Source organism: Symphalangus syndactylus, chromosome 5 (genome assembly GCF_028878055.3).
Source record: "Symphalangus syndactylus isolate Jambi chromosome 5, NHGRI_mSymSyn1-v2.1_pri, whole genome shotgun sequence".
Lineage (NCBI taxonomy): Eukaryota > Metazoa > Chordata > Mammalia > Primates > Hylobatidae > Symphalangus > Symphalangus syndactylus.
In genome coordinates, this window is record NC_072427.2 from 136,958,770 (window position 1) to 136,972,339 (window position 13,570).

The 13,570-nt window shown below is 35.8% G+C and overlaps 1 protein-coding gene across 48 annotated transcripts in view; it reads right to left on the reverse strand.

The window, feature by feature from the left end:
- The window catches only part of PLEKHA5 (pleckstrin homology domain containing A5), a 253,151-nt gene that overhangs the window by 137,739 nt on the left and 101,842 nt on the right, over positions 1-13,570 (reverse strand). For 5 of the 48 annotated variants that reach the window (XM_063640764.1, XM_063640766.1, XM_063640763.1 and 2 more), the window contains exon 1: positions 9,987-10,159. The exons of 40 other annotated variants lie outside the window; for them this stretch is intronic. The gene's annotated coding sequence lies outside the window, so the exon portion shown is untranslated. Of the gene's footprint in view, positions 1-9,986; positions 10,171-13,570 lie in introns of those variants that run through there. 3 more of the 48 variants (XM_055280494.2, XM_063640765.1, XM_055280490.2) reach the window with 2 other exon arrangements.

Below are 13,570 nucleotides of genomic sequence, written 5' to 3' on the forward strand. Positions count from 1 at the left end.
TAGAGTCTACATTGCTATGGTTTTCCCTCCTCAGGAGACATATGAAGGAGGATGCCAATGGCGTTCCTTAAAAAACATCATAACCATGCACACATTCTCTGATGAAAATAAACGCATAAAGTGCACATTTCAATATAAACCCGAATAAAAATAGGCAATCAGAAAAAAAAAACTTGTTTGTTAATATGGTGTTTCAAATTTCCAGTTTAAATAATAAAAGCCCATAAAAGTGAGGGGACTATTTCATTCTTAATGGAGAGTTACATCAAATTATACAAGGAAAGAAACTATTCAATGGAATTAAGTACTAACTGACAAAAGAAATTTGGTATTAAAATTCCTGTTATCCAATAAGACCAAAACCATGTGGAACTTCATTGAATGCAAAAACCTTTTTTTCTCTGATATCTATAGGTAAAATACCCTTATTAGGAGTTATTTAAAAATCAGAATTTGATTTTTATAGCAATGAATCCAGTACTAAATGTACTAGATTTTTTTTTTTTTTTTGGTCTTGCTCTGTCGCCCAGGCTGGAGTGCAGTGGCGCAATCTTGGCTAAATGCAACGTCCGCCTCCCGCGTTCAAGCAGTTCCCCGTCTCAGCCTCCTGAGTAGCTGGGATTGCAGGCGCCTGCCACCACGCCTGGCTAATTTTTGTATTTTTAGTAGAGACGGGGTTTCACCATCATAGCCAGGCTGGTCTCGAACTCCTGACCTCGTGATCTACCCGCCTCGGCATCCCAAAGTGCTGGGATTACAGGCGTGAGCCACCGTGCCCAGCCTTAAATGTACTAGATTTAAACATTTAAAAATTCAAGTAATGCTACATATATATAACAAAGCAGCAAGCCAGGTGTGGTGGCTCATGCCTGTAATCCTAGCACTTTGGTAGGCTGAGGCAGGTGGATCACGAGGTCAAGAGTTCGAGACTATCACGGCTAACATGGTGAAACCCGTCTGTACTAAAAATACAAAAAATTAGCCAGGTGTGGTGGCAGGCGCCTGTAGTCCCAGCTACTCGGGAGGCTGAGGCAGGAGAATGGCGTGAACCTGGGAGACGGAGCTTGCAGTGAGCCAAGATCATGCCACTGCACTCCAGCCTGGGCGACAGAGTGAGACTCTGTCAAAAAAAGAAAAAAAAAAAGGCAGTAAATGAGATATATTCTTTAAACCACATATGGAAAAGAACTATTCCTGATTTTAAAATAATACTTATGATTTCAAAGAGATGATGACTCAGGATTGCTTAATACTGCAGCACTGCCATCTTTATTGGGTTGCCCTATGCCTTTTAGTTAGGCATCCTCACAAGCCCAAGCTGGCTGCTGTATCACAAAGTAATACTCTGAACCACAAAGTCTAGAGTTAAAAGGAAGTTTTTTTGTTTTTGTTTTTTTATTTTTGACAAAGTCTCACTCTTGTTCCCCAGGCAGGAGTGCAATGGCGTGATCTCGGCTCACTGCAACCTCCCCCTCCCGGGTTCAAGCTATTCTCCTGCCTCAGCCTCCCAAGTAGCTGGGATTACAGGCGCCTGCCACCACGCCCTGCTAATTTTTGTATTTTTAGTAGAGATGGGGTTTCACCATGTTGGCCAGGCTGGTCTCGAACTCCTGACCTCGGGTGATCTGCCCTCTAAGTTTCCCGAAATCTCCCTGGCCATCTTTCTCAAGAATCTCACTAGTCAGAGATACGAGATTCCATGTCCAATTCAACCAACGGCAAAATAAGGGGGACTACTATGGTGAGCGAGCTAACTCCAGTCAAAATTCACAACTTTGTCTGTGGCCGACCTAGAAGAAACTGAATAAAATGTAGTTATATTATAATAGCAAGGAAAAGGGGGAAGGAAGAGGCTATTAGTTAAGAAATATTCTGTTTTCTTAGACAAAGCAACTTACATATGGTCCAAAGAAAATATCTGCGCTAGCATATTCAAAAGTAGATTTCTCTTGTTTTATATGGTAAAAGAGGAAAATGGTTTTACTAGTTTCTTGCTTCGGGAAGGTAAAAGGGTAATTTAACCTGAACTTCAGACCTTTAGAGATTTTGTTTCTACCTTCAGAAAAATGTTTTAATGTTTTGGCTACACACTGACTACCTTTCGCAATGCAATTTTTCCTTGTGGGAGCATGTGTTTTTGGTGTTTTTTTTTTTTTTTAAATCTCTATTTCATGGGTAACTTCAGTGACAAAGCAGTTAAAATCCACTCTGCTTTTTAATCCAAAATCCACTCTGCTTTTTTAAAAGAATATTGAAATTGCTATTAACATATTGCCAATAACAGCCAATACTATTCTTCTGAGTGATACATTACAGTCAGGCAAAGCAAGCTTTATTATGCAGTGTTTCATACGTGTAACTATGGTAATATCGTTGGAAATGTATCTACTGTGCAAAACGAGTAATATATATTTTAGAATCCCACAGAAGAGATTTCAGTTGTTTCTTATTAAACTCAGATGTGAACCCATTTATATGGTTTGCTCTGAATCATGTATTTCCCTAAAGGGAAAAAGAGAAAGATTTAATTTAGTTTAAGAAAAATAGAATAGCATAGTGGTTTGGCAGCTGCCATTTGGCAATTATTCTGCCAATCCTGGCAACAAAAGCCAGTATCATGACTTGGACTTTTATAAAGGCCCAACCCACAAAAGCTGCCACATATCCACAATAATGTTAGACTGGAGTGGGGCAGAAGAGGTGTGGAAACTATGGAAGCTACTGTATTTCTCTATGAAGAAAACTATGCAGCAAAAAGCTCAAATGTGTGCTTTTAACTTGTGTTTTCAGTATGCTTCTAGTGCACAAAAAGAGTACTATAATTTTTAACTATAATTTACTAGATTCTCAAGTTGGCCTCAGTTTCATTACTCTATAAAAAAACAATTATACTCTCCAGCTTGTCTTAAAATTGAAGGGCTTTCATCAATAGAAATCACACAGTGTCTTGTAATTTTGCAACTCAAACAATCAAACCTTAATTAGGTTTAAAAAACATATGTTTGTAGCAGCCATTTAGTTATTAAATCACTTCAGCCTATGCTAGTCAAGTAATTTAAAAATTATTATTAAATATAAAATTTCTTAATGTTTTACATAGATAACTATTTTAATTTATTTTCATTGTAATAAAAAGGAGAAAAATGTCCTGTTGAAATCTGGCTGCCACAAAGACTGTTTCTGCAATGTATTTTTAAACTGAAAATATGCTGGCACAGAAAATTGTGCCTACAATTAAAGGCAATGTTTTAAGAACAAAAGAAAAACATTAAAAGTGCTCTGCCTTTCTTGAAATTGAATTTAGTCTTTTTTATGTGAAGAAATAACCACTGAGTTAGCAATCTCAAAGACTGTAATTTTTTTTGAGGGGTAAAATATGAAAAGTATATATTTCCTTTCCCCACATTTAGTTCTAAATGCCATTTGCCTTTAACTTAGAACTAACTGCTTCCAGACATCCTGCTCAAACCTCAATGTTTCATTTACCCACCATCTACAAATTCTCCTTAAGGTCTTAACCCTTTATTTTCTATTCTTTCTCCTCTCATCATTTAGAAAACGGATAATTTCCAATTTCTTGGGGGAAAAGAAGGGATTAATCAGGTGTGAAAACCTCACTCAACCTCACCTCCAGCAATAAATATTATGATCACCACCATAACAGCTACCCTTAAGCATTTCAGTGCTACTCACATATTCAGCTGTCACATAATGGCCTTGAGAATCCTCACAGAGCCCATTTGAGGTAGGTGTTATTATTTGTAGTTTATGAATACATAAAATGAGGCTCATAGCATTTAGAAAGTTGCCAGAAGTCATACTCCAAGTAGGAGTGCCTCCAAGGCTTGAGCTGCTCTCCTTTTTAGATCCCAACCTTTCAACAGCTGCCCCTTTCTCCAACTCTTCCACAGCCAATGAGACTTCTCAGTTCTGCCTTTCATCTTCTGTTCAACGACACTAGAACAGAATAAAGCCATACTTTCCTTAGAGGCCCTTTCCTTCTTTCACTGACAGCAGATGTGCCATGCACATGCTGCCTCTCTCACTGCTCCTCTTCCCTCCTCCTCTCATCTCACTGCCTACCAGCACCCCAGGATCATTTCTATCTGAAGCACAGTAATGAAAGCTTTCCCAATTCCAGGTTAATTTTAAACCCAATGCCTCTCATCCTTGGAAGCTTCACAATCATTTCCTACTCTGAGCTGTTCAGACACAATTACCACCAAAACAGATTTAGAAATGTTACCTCACATTTCTACCATTACAGGTATCAAAGAATTTAAATACAAATAATAACAATTGTAAAGCATGTGTTGCACCCAACAGGAACTGAAAATCTTGCTTGACTCAGAGGAGATACTTAAACCCCAGTGAGAAAATATGAGTATGATGTAACACTGTAAGTACAAAGCTAAAACCATTATTATAGACATTAAGAACATTAAGGGGAAAAAAATTAAATGTTCAAAACATAAAGAGCTCACATACCAACTCACTTGTTTTAGGATTTGGTTTTTCACTGATAATTTCTAAGTTATCTTTCTTAAAAACTCTCTTAAATAAAACCAGCATACACATTAAGAATCTACAAAATGGGCTGGGTGCCGTGGCTCATGCCTGTAATTCTAGCACTTTGGGAGGCAGAGGCAGGTGGATCACCTGAAGTCAGGAGTTTGAGACCACTCTGGCCAAAATGGTGAAACCCTGTCTCTACTAAAAATACAAAAATTAGCCAGGTGCAGTGGCGCACATCTGTAATCCCAGCTACTAGGGAGGCTGAGGCATGAGTATTGCTTGAACCCAGGACGCGGAGGCTGCAGTGAGCCAAGATCGTGCCACTGCACTCCAGCCTGGATGACAGAGTGAGACTCTGTCTCAAAAAAATAAAAAATAAAAAAACAAAAAAAGGAATTTACAAAATGAACACCTTTTAACGAATTTAAAGCAATTTTGAAAGTAATGTAAGAATGATTCAATTAACACCATGCTAGTTAAAGACGAAATGTACCTATCACATCCATTCCGAGTATTACGGCACAGTTACATTTTAGATCACTTGATAAATTAAAAGCAAAAGTGCTTAACATAATTTAGATAATTCTTTCACCTGTAAGTAATTTGAATGAATCTGAACTTAACCATTTAAGAAAATGGGAAGGTTAACTGGTACTACATGGTTAAAACAGAACTATGATTCTTAAAATGTACACAATAATTTGCCAAAGTAATTTTCTGCCAAGTATTCAAGAATTAAGTGATACTGACTGCTAATAACATCTCAGCCACTGTGCAGGCGAATATGGTTCCAAGACTCTCTTTTTTTAAAAAAATTGTTATTTATCTTTACAATTTATTTTTCTTTTCTTTTCTTTTCTTTCTTTTTTTTTTTTTTTTTAGATGGAATCTCACTGTATTACCCAGGCAGGCTGGAGTACAGTGGTGTGATTTTGGGCTCACTGCAACCTCTAACTCCTGGGTTCAAGTGATTCTCCTGCCTCAACCTCCCAAGTAGATGGGATTACAGGCACCACCACCATGCCCAGCTAATCTGTGTATTTTTAGTAGAGATGGGGTTTTACCATGTTGGCCAGGCTGGTCTTGAACTCCTAGCCTCAAGTGATCCACCCGCCTCGGCTTCCCATAGTGCTGGGATTACAGGCATGAGCCATCACACCCAGCTATTTTTATAATTTATTTTTCAACTAAAAAATTAAGACAGTATGTATTTATCGTGTACAACATAAGACTCTCTTAACAGCATCTGAAGCCACCTCATTGTAACAAGACTCTTCACTATTGAGTCTATCCTCCAAGCTGAGCTTCAACTTCTTTCTGTAGAAGAGGAATCAAAACCAAAAAACCAAACCAGCAGCACAACAAAACCCCTACCTCTTTAAAAGGATAAAGTATCTGGTTACACACCAAGGCATATTAGCTGGATCTAACAGAGCCCTCACCACATAATACTGAACTTGAATGTGTTAGTAGAATCAGATTTCTTAAAAACAAGTAAATTATGTCACTTCCTTGCTTTAAATAATTGTTGGCTCTCTGCATCATCCTTAATGTGAAGTATAATGGCTTGCATACAACTATAATTTAATGAATAAGGAACACTGATAATGTGATCCAAGGTTAAAGTTTACTATTGAATGATAGACGGAAAAAGCACTTATAAAGCCACGTAATAAAAATGCTCGCAGGGTATATTTTAGGGGGTTAAAAGAATACTTACTCGAAAAGTTGCAGAGTCACTTGTATAAAAATATTGTGTCACAAAAGTCTTACTGACTTTTAAAATAAAACTGGGCAGAACCCTAACTCAGAAACGTTTCAATAATCAGAAATATTCTCATCATTTAAAAGCAATAACATGGCATTCAAAAATATACGTAGCCTGTAATCCCAGCACTTTGGGAATAATAATAATAATAATAATGATATTAAAACTTAGCCAGGTGAGGTGGTGCATCCCTGTAGTTCCAATTACTCAGGAAGCTGAGGTGGGAGGATCCCTTAAGCTTAGGCGTTCAAGGCTGCAGTGAGCTATGATGGTGCCATTATGCTCCAGCCTGGGCAACAGCAAGACCCTGTCTTAAAAAAAAAAAAAAACTCCCTAATGAATGCTAATTTGTAATATTTTATTGTAACATGCATTATATAGAAGTTTATTATACCTTTGGGAAGGAAACAAAAGGCAAATTAGAAAAAGTTTAAGTATCCACTCTTTTGAGTGTGGTCACACTCCACTTTAGAAAGTTAACCAAATTATAACCTATACATAAATTACCACACAATTTAAAGAGATCCAATTATTTTTATTGTAGATAAAACACACTCTTTCCAATAGAGTCAAACGGACAGAGTAACAGTTCAATTTAAAAGGGAAAAAATTGCTAATCACTTATTCCTTATCGTGCAGTATTCATTTTCATATGCTGCATGAGTTTTAAACAATTTCTTCAAGAATAAAAAAGTAGCTGACTCATAAGCCAAATGATATTCCTGTGATACAAAAAGACTTTGTAAAAACGGTTGGCTTTCTTTCAAAATAGCTATCTTGTAGCATAACAAATACTTTTATTCATTCTATATGTGCTAGGCACTGATGACACAGCCTTAATAATATTATAAATACAAATAAATAAACAAACATGAAGAGTCACATAACCATAAACAAAATACAAAGGGGAAACTGATTAGGGATTGATCTTGCTTAGAAAGGAAAAGAGCAGAGAAGGCATCATGGAAGTGGCTACCATTTGAATTGAGCCTGGTGGAATCAGTGGGATTAGTCAGATGTGGCTGGAGTTCAGCACAGATTGAAGCTGGCTAGGGCACAAAGAAATGTGGTTGAAAATCTAGGCTTTGACTAACAATATGTTTATGTATATAAAATGTGTTATATAAGTTTTGAAACAATGTATTTGCTCCCCTCCTAGGTTTTCTTTTACTTCAATTCCAAAATAATATATTTTTTAAAACTCTGAAAAGGCCCAAATAGTAATGCACTTTATGTGATGCACACAACACTTAATTTAGGTTCAGTTTAGTCAACAAATCATTATCCTCAAGCACTGAGAAATTTCTCACTTGCAGATGAGGCACGAGTGGGACAGAAATCCAACCCCGAATAGCAGGGTAAGTAACCCAATTCCTATAGCAGTGACATTGTGAGCAGAGAGACATGGGGGGAAATCCAATGGCCACTACAGGACCCTGTGATGACAATATCTCACTCTGGAGACACATTTCCTTCCAGCAGAGTACAACACAGGGCATGCTATCAACGGGCTAGTTAACTAGCAGGTTTTAATCATCAGAGTGAAGATGCAATCTCTACAATGCAAAGATCAAGATATCCTCCCTCAGGTATTTAACTTGCTTTGCCAATTCATTTCTTCGTGTTGAAATTATTTATTAAGCATCCTAGATGTACAAGGTTTTGTACTGTCTACCACAAGGAAACAAAAATATAGTTTAAGACTATAAGGGCCTTAAGAAATACTATTCCATCTGAGTTTACAAGGCTGAATTTCAAACAAAGAAGAGTAGCACAATTACACTTTTTCAAGCAGTCTATATAGCATTGGTGGAAAGCGTTCCTCAAATGATACCTTATTCACTGGAAAACAGACAAGTGCTCTGTTTTACTGCTTTATTCTTGAGTAAAACCTTTATGTTAATTTCAAGTTATCCCCACAGCTCTGCTCATTGCCCTCTTTTTTTGTTTTTGCCAGATTTAATTTCCTGTTCATACAAAAAAAAGTTGAAATAGTTTCTCCTCACTTGAACTTTAGTAGCAACCCATGACCTATGATGTCATAATGTCTCAAAAACATCTTTGTTTAAAATGTATACTGAATATTCTAATTCATCGTCAGCATAGTAACTTACTGATTAAGTTTAAAACACAGACTTAAAGCCATGTTAAAACATTTTCAGTGGATTCAAGATAAATTTTAAAAGAGAATAGAAATATTCCTCTGTATAGTTAAATTGGGTAGAATCTTAGTTGGAATCTGAAAATTCTGCAACTTAAGGAAAAAATTGTGGATCTTAAATTAAGACTGTCGAGTCAAATAGAGCAAACTTGAAACCCTACTTCCATATTTCTATGCTCCTAAGTATTATAATATACGGGGAGTCATAATATGAAGCAGTTAGTGTTAATTCCTAAAACTTGTTACTCTTTTCACATTCACATATAAAAAGCTCATTTAGATCACTTCAATACCTAACTATATTATTCACAAAAAATATGTACAGCAAGTAATTCTTCAACTGCTTCAGAAAACTGAAGTGAAAACAGTTAACATATTTAGTAAGAATTTCCATATCATGTTTTCCTCATCTAGACTTGAAAACTAGAGTAGCAAACAAACAAAAAACTAGAGTAGCACAATTATCAGAAAAAAACTATTCTTTTTTTATTCTTTAAGAAAAAAACTTTGGAAATTCTTCTAAAAGACCTTGAAATCACAACACTGCTGCTGAAAATGCAAGAAAACAATTATGCCAGAAATGGCAAAATGTAAGACTTTATAGGCTTTTGTTTGTACAATATAAATAGAATGAAATTACAATAATATCATTCATCCATATGAAACAGGGAAAAAGAATTTATAAGCAAAATAGCTATGTCTAGAAACAAAAGAAAAAGCTTACCCAACATAACCTACTTCTTAAACTAATGCTTTTAAAACAACAAAATCAATTTACATAGTACAATTCAAAGAAACATGAATTGATATTAATAATAATAAATCTTGCCTGGCCTCTACGATTAACAGCAGAACTCTTAATTTCTTTAAAAAATTAAGAAACTTCTTAATTTCTTTAAATGCTAAATAAAATACAATCTGTAATATATAATCTGCCATTATATTGCTCTTAAATTTTAAGTCAATAAAGATTCCTATTTTGAATCATATCACTGAAATGGCCCAAATAATTGAAGAATTAAAGACATAGCAGCTTCTATTAATAAGTTTAGACTAGTATTGATATACCTTAAAAAAATTATATAATGCATACTGTTAGTACCTCCACAGGAACATCTGAGGAATTATTCATCTAATTATCTTTGGAGGTCTAGGGGCAAATCAAGTATCTTCTCTAAGTTAAAAATAAGGAATAATAAGATTTTAAATAAAAATCTTTAGGTTTTAAAGCAATTTGTGACTACTATGTATTCATGTAGCCTAAAGTTAAGGAATAGCTAAGAGGAAGACATTTCCAATGCTCAAATCTTAAAATGTTCAGCATTTGAAAAGCTAATAAATATACTTATATTTCTACAACAAAACAATACTTTGTTTATAAAAATATTTATAGTATGTAAATCCTTTGCACTAGGCATTGTGCCTGGCACCAGAGCTACAAAGATTATTTGCCATAGGATCATTAACTGAGGAAAAGGACTACTGTTCACTTAGCTATTAGCTATTTATTATTAATACATTAAAGTAACAAGAATTACTCACCAGCCTTCATCAAAATCAGTTCTTAAAAGGATGAATTCAATTATACGCAAAAAGGACACTGGAGTAAAAATAAGACTCAACTGCTTTGTCTTTAAGCTGTTCTCAATGAGCACTGTGGGGACGAAGCACTGAGGAAATACACTGTGGTTGTGAGGCTGGCCTGCCACTCTGGAAGTCTGACACCAGACTGACGTCACATTCAAACATGTCACTGCAGCCGCAAACTAAGGCAGCTCCTCCAGGAAGAATCTGTTGTGATTATGCATGCCTTCCAGACGTAAGAATAAAATATGATTTCAATTCCTTTAAAATTGGCATATAGCATAGGATGGAACACCAAGATATATGGCTGCAAATAGTTACTGAAGAAAACGTTTACTGAGTATTAAAATAACCTTAGCTCTAAATAAATGCAAATTTCTTGTTGAAACTGTAAGCACATCAACTAAAATGACTCTAAAAACAGTTTTTCCTGTTTTTTCCAAGATGATATATATTTGTTTCAAAAATTCAAGCAATAAAAGGTATATAAAAGGCTAAAATTGCCTGGAATTCCACCACCCAGAAATGATGATGATGGTTGCTCAGTTTTATTGATCACTTACTATGTTAAGCACTTTATAAATTCATGTGAGCCTCATAACCCAACAAGATAGATTCTATAGTAGTGATCTCCATTTTACTGAAGTAACTAACATACAAAGTAGTTAAGTAATTTGCCCACAGTCACAATGCTAATAAGTGATTAAATAGGATTCAAACCCAGGCAGAGTGCCTGCACTGCCCAGACATTTGATTACCAAGGTATACTAACTAGCAGAAAAGATAAGAGTTGTTAACATTGTGGTGAACATCATTTCAAACCAGAGTTTGTAACATAAACAAGTATTTATTCAACAGAAGGAAATAAAACTATACACGTTGTTTTGCAACATGCTTTCTTTCACTCAATAATGTGCTGTGGACAGGTTTCCATGTCAGCAATTACATTCCTAACTTTCCTTTTGTGATGACTGCTCAGATATCTTTGTGCTTTTCTGTGTTTAGCTATGTAGGATAATTCTCAGAAGTGGGATGGATAGGTCAAAACACGTGCATGTTTTCAACATTTACACACACTATCCTCCAAAAAGAGGTAACAATGTATATTTGTACCTCAGTGCATTAAATTTCTCCTTTCCCCACATCTCAGCTCATACTGAATACTGACAATGACTTTTCTTCTTTGCAAGAAAGCCATCGCACCGTTTTAATTGTGTGTGTGTATGTTTCAATTTAAAGTGAGGTTAAACCTTTCTTCATATGCCTATTCACACAGAAGGCAGTACAGCTTAAAGCTCAAAAGCACATCAGCTATGAAGTCAGATGGCCGCGGTTCAAGCCCAACTCCTTTTCTCAACAGTTTTCTGACCACAGGCAGGTTACTTAGTCTCCCCGTGATTCCATTTCCTTACTCAGAAAATATAATAATGTAATACTCATGAGATTTTTCTGATTATTGTATGAGAAAAACCATGTCAAGCAATTAGAACAGTGCTTACCACATTCTAAGTGTTTAATTAAATGTTGACTGACATTTAGTGGCTGACTGTATTTCTTCTACAGTTCATGCCCTTTACCCAAAATGGGGATTTTTAACAGTGTATGGGCAAACCATTTTACAAAACATATTGTACATACCTTGTTAGAATGCTACTGATATAAAAATTTTTAGATACCTCAATCTGAGTTGTCTTACAACTAAATCTAGCACACAACATAACTGGTGCTAAAACAAATTCCTTTCATATGAAACTGCTGTAACAAAAATTAAAAATAGCATCTCAAGTTGAGAAAACAAAATTATTTCATCATGTAATTTGAAATATAGATAAGCAAGCCAACACAGTTTGCTATAACCAGAAGGGTTTGCATATGTTTTAGAGAAGTAGTGATTCATGATCTTTCTCACTTTTTTCAGTGAAGCCTTTGCTAGTTTCAAATACGTTCAAGTTTAAACTCCTCATACAATAAAAGAAAACAAATCCATTCTCAGAAACATGAAAAAGAAGTCAATGAAACAACTTTTCCACAGTTCTAAAAGCCAAGGACAGCCCCCTTTAAAAAACATAAATCAGAGAATCTAAAAGATAATAAAAAACATAAACCATAACCTATAAACACCATATGAAGATTAAAACATAGTAAGCTTACTATCCTTACCCCCAAATCAATTTGATCTTCTATTATATAATAAAGGCTTCACTGATCTCATCAGACAGCTGTAACAAAATACCTCTAAAAACTTACTGAGAAGGAATTTTGTATTATCCTGGCAGAGCTGGTTTAGGCGTATTCACTGTTGTATATGCTATAAAATCACCCCATTTGAAGGCAGACATTTTTGTAATAAAATTGCAGCACAATGTTTGCATAATCACACAGTGGCATGGTGGTTCTGCATATGGCTGCCAGGAGAAAAACAATATATCAAATCAGCAGGGATGTGTCAAGAGACTCTGGAAGCTTATGAGGGATACTAAGAAGCATCAAGTCAACCAAGGGTTTGGTTTATGAAGTTACCAGCACCCTGCACAGCTTCTCTAGAACCTGTGAGGGTCAGGCCCTTTAATACAGCCACCGTTTACAGAAGGACTGCCACAGGGAAAACACAGTTGTGAAGGGGGGCATAAGATAAGGTCCCTGCTCTCAAGGCCCTAACAGCCTGAAGTGACAGTTTAATAAGGAGAAAGAGCTGTAAACAGATCATTATAACACAACCTCATTTGTAGAGCACAGAAGAGGAAATGGCTAAATGCCTGGGGGAATCTGGAAAAGGCTTAACAAACTGACAGCTGACCTGACTATTTCAAGAGGCAACTTCAGTTAGAGGTAGCCGTAGTTATAAAAGCGCAAATCTAAGATGTAATCTAAATTTTACATTTAAAAAGGATGCCCTGTTAAAGAGAAACTATTCATTTAAGGAAAAGAATAGGTTACAAATAGGGCAATTCTCACAAGTTCCTTGTAAAATTCTGCCCAGTTTCCCCAAATGTCACTGATGACAAGTTTAGCTTTCTCAATTCTGCCCAAACCACGTTTTAGGAAAAGAAGCTGAAGTAGACTGTGGATCAATGCTCCACTACTTTGTGAGAGCTAATAAACGTCTTTAAATCAAGGGGAATCCTATATCTCAATAAATCCTGATTCTCTTTTCACGTTGTCTCTATACTATAGGTCAGGAACAATGCTTCATTAAAAAGGCACAGAAAAAATCCAGTGAGGGCCTCCAAAGTATTCTCCACAAAATAACATGTTTCAGCACATTCCTCAGCAATATTTGTGATAATGACTAAAGATCTAATTGTGATATTTGTAATTTTTCAGCCCTTAGGTTACTTTACTTGTCAGTGCCATTTAAAACTTTGACCACTCTCTTCTTCAAAGTGCCAGCCTTGACCTTGACTTAACCTAGTTTCCCAGCATTCACTCTAGTAAACAGGTTTATGTTCAAACAACTAAATCCAGCATTGAGGTGTTTTGAATACCATAAATTGGTACCAATTTACTCATCACACATATTCAAAGTAGTTCTTTTAACGGGT